Source organism: Pan paniscus, chromosome 16, assembly GCF_029289425.2.
Source record: "Pan paniscus chromosome 16, NHGRI_mPanPan1-v2.0_pri, whole genome shotgun sequence".
NCBI lineage: Eukaryota > Metazoa > Chordata > Mammalia > Primates > Hominidae > Pan > Pan paniscus.
The window spans coordinates 58023047-58029385 of NC_073265.2; positions in this window are offsets into that span (position 1 = coordinate 58023047).

A 6339-nucleotide genomic window follows, 5' to 3' on the forward strand; every position below is an offset into this window, starting at 1 on the left:
GAGCAAAATACACTCAAAGCAAGAAGGAAGGAAATAATAAAGACAAGAGGAGAAATAAATAAAATTAAAAACAGAAAATAGAGGTAAATTGATGAAACAAAGAATTAGTTCTTTGAAAAGATCAATAAAGTTGACAAAACTCTAGCAAGATGTACAGAAAAAAATGAGAGAAGACATTAATTATAAATTACCAATATCGGGAATGGAATTGGGGATATTGCCACAGACCCTGCAGAGATCAAAAGGAAAATAAAGGAATACTATGAACAACTCTACACACATAAATTTGACAAACTAGATGAAAAAGATCAATTTCTCAAAAAACACAAATTGCCACAACTCACCTAATATGAAATAACTTGATTAGACCTTTATCTATTAAGGAAATTGGATTCATAACTTAACTCACAAGAAAGAAATCTTCAGGCCCAGATGGTTTTACTGGAGAATTCTACCAAATATTTAAAGAACTAACACCAATTCTAAACAAAGTCTTTCATAAAACAAAAGTGAGAATGGTTCCCAATTTATTTTATGAATCTAGTATTACCCTGATACCAAAATCAGATTAAAAATAATACAACAAAGAGAATGACAAACCAATATTCACTATGAATATAGATGCAAAAATCCTTAACAAAATATTAGCAAATAAATTCAGCACTATATAAAAAGAATCAGGCCGGGCACAGTGACTCAAGCCTGTAATCCCAGCACTTTGGGAGCCCGAGGCGGGCAGATCACCTAAGGTCAGGAGTTCGAGACCAGCCTGTTCAACATGCTGAAACCTTGTCTCTACTAAAAATACAAAAATTGGCCAGGCATGGTGGCGGATGCCTGTAATCCCAGCGACTTGGGAGGCTGAGGCAGGAGAATCGCTTGAACCTGGGAAGTGGAGGTTGCAGTGAGCAGAGATCATGCCACTGCCTTCTAGCCTGAGTGACAGAACAAGACTGTCTCAAAAAAAAAGAAAGAAAGAAAGAAAAAAATAAAAATTAAAAATAAAAAGAATCATACATCGTAAAAAAGTCGGATTTATTTCCAGGATGCAAGACCGGTTCAACACTTAAAAATCAATTCAATACCCATTCCTGATAAAGACTCTTAGAAAAATAGGAAAATAGGAGTACCAAAAACCTACAGCTAACATTATACTCACTGAAGAAAGACTGAATGCTTGCCCCCAAATTTTAGGAACAAAGCAAGGATGTTTGCTTTCACCACTCTTATTCAAGATAGTACAGGAAATTCCAGACGGAGTGTTAAGGCAAGGAAAGGAAATTAAAGACATAAAGATTAGGAGAAAGAAATAAAACAGCCCCTAATTGCAGATGATATGATTGTGTATATGGAAAACTCCAAGGAATCTACCAAAACTTTTAGAATAAGTGAGTTTAGCAAAGTCGCGTGATACCAGATCAAGATAGAATAGTCAATTGTAATTTTATATACTGGTAATAAACGTGTGGACATCAAGATTAAAAATAAAATACCATAATCACTCAAAAAATGAAATACTTAGGTATAAATCTAATAAAACATGTACAGAATGGGTGTGCTGAAAGCCACAAAGCACTAATCAAAGAAATCAAAGATATAAATAAATGGGGAGATGTACTGTGTTAATGGATTAGGAGACAATATAGCTAGGATATATCTAAGTTGATATATAAGCTTAATGCAATTTCTGCCAAAATCCCAGGAAGATTTTTTGCAGACATAGATAAGATTCCTCTAACATTTATATGGAAAGGCAGAGGAACTACAATAACTAAAAACAGTTATGAAAAATAAGAATAAAGTAAGAACAATCAGTCTATCCTATTTCAAGACATTATATAGCTACAGTAATCAAGAGTGTCTGCTGTTGGTTCAGTGATAGACATACAGATTAATAGAATAGAGTTGAAAACCCAGAACAGACTCACACATACGTGCTCACTTGATTTTTGACAAAGACGCAGAAGCAAATCAATGGAGAAAAAAGAGGCTTTTCAAAATATGGTGCTGGAGAAATCGGACATCTATCGCTAAAAAAAAAAAAAAAAAAAAAGAACCTCAACTGAAACCTCACACTTTATACAAAAATTAATTCGAAATGGATTGTGAACTTAAATATAAAATGTAAAACTATAAAACCTTTGGAAATGAAAACATAGGATAAAATCTTCTGGATTTACAGCTAAGCAAAGAGTTGTTAGACTTGGCACCAAAATAATCGTTCATAAAAGGAAAAATTGAAAAACTAGATTTCATCAAAATTAAACTTTTTGCTCTGCAAAAGACCATGTCAAGAGGATGAAAAGACAGGCTGCAGACTGGGAGAAAATATTTGCAAACCCCAAATTCAATAAAGGACAATCTAGTATACATAAAGAACTCTTAAAACTCAACAGTTAAAAGAAAAAGAATCCAATTAGAAAGTCAACAAATGGGGCCAAGCATGGTGACTCATGTCTGTAATCCCAGCACTTTGGGAGGCCGAGTTGGGTGGATCACTTGAGCTCAGGAGTTCAAGACTGGCCTGGGCAACATGATGAAACCCTATCTCTACAAAAAATCCAAAAAGGAGTAGGATGTGGTGTCGTGAGACTGTAGTCCCAGCTACTGGCGAAGCTCAGGTGGGAGGATTGCTTGAGCCTGGGAAGCAAAGGTTGCAGTGAGCCGAGATTGTGCCATGGTACTCCAGCCTGGGTGACAGAGCAAGACTGTCTCGAAAAACAAAAGGAAGAAAGAAAATGGACAAATGACATAAAGATATATTTCATTAAAGATGATATACTGATAGTAAATATGTACATGAAAAGGTGTTCAAAATTAATCATTAGGGAAATGCAAATTAAATCTACCATGAGCTGTTACACACATCTATCAGAAGTTCTAAAATAAATTAGCTGGGTGTGGTGGTGAGCGCCTGTAATCCCAGCTACTCAGGAGCCTGAGGCAGGAGAATCGCTTGAACCCAGGAGGCAGAGATGAGCCAAAATCGTGCCACTGCACTCTAGCCTGGGCAACAGAGCGAGACTCCATCTCAAAAAAAAAAAAAGAAAAGAAAAAGAAAAAGAAGTTCTAAAATAAAAATAGTGTCTGCGACAGTGGCCCATGCCTGTAATCCCAATACTTTGGGAGGCTGAGGCAGGAGAATTGCTTGAGGCTAGGAATTCAAGACCAGTCTGGGCAACATAGTGAGACCCTGTCTCTAGAAAAAGAAAAAAAGTTTTTTGTTGGACATGGTAGCATGTGCCTGTAGTTCTAGCTACTTGGGAGGCTGAGGTGGGAGGATCACTTGAGCCCAGGAGTTTGAGGCTCAAGTGAGCTATGATTGTTTCACTGCACCTCAGCCTAGGTGACAAAGCAAGACCTTATCTCTTTATTTAATTAATTAATTAATTTAACAATTAAAATAGTGACAACATCCTATACTGGCAAGGATGTAGAGAAACTGGATGACTCATGTATTCTGGTGGAAATGTAAAATGGCATTGGCACTCTGGAACAGAGTTTGGCAGCCGTTTTGAAAACTAAACATGCAACTACCATATAGTCCAGCAACTGCACTCCTGTGTATTTATCCCACAGAAATGAAAACATGTTTACATGGAAACTTGTACATGAATGTTTATAGCAGCTTTATTCATAATACCCCAAACTGGAAACAACCCAGATGTCCTTCAATGGGTGAGTGGTTAAACTATAGTACATCGAAATCATGGAATACTACTCAGAAATAAAAAGGAACAAGCTACTGATCCATGCAGTGGCTGGAATGAACCTCCAGAGAATTCTGCTGAGTGAAAACAGATAATCCCAAAAGTTTACATAACGTTGATTTCATTTATATAAAATTCCTGAAATGGCAAAATGATGCAAGTGGAAGACAGATTAGTGGTTGCCAGGAGTTAAGGAAGGATTAGGGGCTGGAAGGAAGTAGGTGTGGCTATGAAAAGGACAATATGGGGAATCTTTGTGGTGATGGAAATGTTCTATATCTTGACTCTATCAATGTCAATATTCTGATTTGATATTGTACTATAATCTTTTTTTTTTAAACAGAGTTTCACCCTTGTCACCCAGGTTGGAGTGCAGTGGCGCGATCTCAGCTCACTGCAGCCTCTGCCTCCCAGGTTCAAGCGATTCTCCTGCCTCAGCCTCCCAAGTAGCTGGGATTACAGGCACCCACCACCATGCCTGGCTAATTTTTTGTATTTTTAGTAGAAACAGGGTTTCGCCATATTGGCCAGGCTGGTCTTGAACTCCTGACCTCAGGTGATCCGCCCACCTCGGTCTCCCAAAGTGCTGGGATTACAGGTACGAGCCACCTCACCCAGGCTGTACTATAATTTTGCAAGATCTTACCATTGGGGGAAACTGGGTAAAGGGTGTGCAGAATCTCTCTGTATTATTTCTCACAACTACATGTGAATCTATAACTATTTCAAAATCAAAAGTTTAATGGAAAAGGTAAGCAATAAGCTGAGAAATAGCTGTAGCAAACACATAAGGCATGAGATTAATACACTTATTTTACAAAAAGCTTCAACAAATCAATATAAAAGTAGTAACAGCCTCCCCCACATGATAGATAAAGGATGTAAACAGATAATTTAGAGAAGAAATACAAATCACTAGTAAGAATTTGGAAAAAAGAAATGTTTAAATTTAATAGGATTCAAAGAAATACAAATTACAATGATAACACAATACAATTTTTCCCCTATAGATTGGCAAAAAACTTAAAACTGAATTTAAAAAAATACCCAAAGATATCAAAGTTGCAGGAAACGAACACTCTCGTAAACTACATAGGGTATGTAACTTGGTATAACCTTTCTGGAAAACGATTTGTTAGTATTAAACATTAAAAATGTTCCTAGCCTCTGACCCAGTAAGCCAAATTTAAGGAATCTAACCTAAAGAAAAATCAAAATGTGGTCAAAGATGTATGCAGAGTGATGTTCACCCTAGCTTTGTTTGGAATAGAAAAACTTGGAAATAAGCCAACATCTAACAATAGGGAGTGATTAAACAATTTATATATAGTACATACATGCAATGGAATATATTACCATCTAAGAATCGTTTTTTTGAAGAACATTTAATGACAGTGGAAATTTTTCAAGATAGGTTAAGTAAAAAAAAGAAATATACTAACATGTTGTAAGTGATTTTCCAGGGGTTGTAAGAGTACAGATTTTTAAAATGTTATTTCTACTCTGCATATTTTAAATTTTCTTTTTCTTTCTTTTTTTTTTTGAGATAGAATCTCACTCTGTCACCCAGAATGCAGTGCAGTGGTGCGATCTCGGCTCACTGCAACCCCCACCTCCCCAGCTCAAGTGCTTCTTGTGTCTCAGCCTCCCTAGTAGCTGGGACATACATGCCTGTGCGACCACACCCGGCTTATTTTTGTATTTTTAGAAGGGACAGGGTTTCATCATGTTGGCCAGGCTGGTCTCAAACTCCTGACCTCAAGTGATCTGCCCACCTCGGCCTCACGAAATGCTGGGATTACAGGCGTGAGCCACTGCGCCTGGCCTCAGAATTTCTATAATGAGCTTTTTTTTTTCTCTCGTAATACAAGTATTATGTTAATGTGTTTTAATTAAATATAAAGACACAAAACTAATGTTTTCAGTGATTTTTAAAAATTGGCCATAATCTTAATTCTATAACTTCGTTTTGCATATTATCTTCACACCATTATTTCGCCATGAAATTTTTCATATATACTGAAAGCCTGAAAATATATTTACTACCTAGATTCTATAATGAACATTTTGCTGTATTTACTTTACCATATATACATCAATTAATCTTATTTTTTATGCACGTCAAAGTGCAGAAATCAGTGCACTTCATCTCTAAATGCCTCAACATGCATATCATTAATAAAAGTTCTCTATGTTTTTTTATTTTTGTAGTGTACACACAGTGAAATGCACAAATATTATATGTGTATGGTAAATGCACCTGATAGCAATAACTTAGGGTTACCCTGAAAATGACCCTGTATGGCAGACACACCTGAATGTGAACTAGGGAATCTGGGAGTGGCCAACCTGGAGATTTGTTCCTTGTCTATGAGGAACATCTGAGCCCCAGTCCCACCCTGCGGAAGACAGCCCATATGGGAGATTGAGTCTCTGAGTTCTGAGCTGAATGAAGGTTGCCAGGTGAAGGTTGTTAGGGTGCTAAGTGGAAATGCTATATCAACTGCATGCCTTTTGCAAGCAGTTGCATTTCTTCTGCCTGGCCACCACGACTGCACTCTCTCTCCTACAGGTAAGCCCCCAGTAAAACTCCGTGTCACATTTGGTGGCTCTGGGTCTTTTCTTTGGC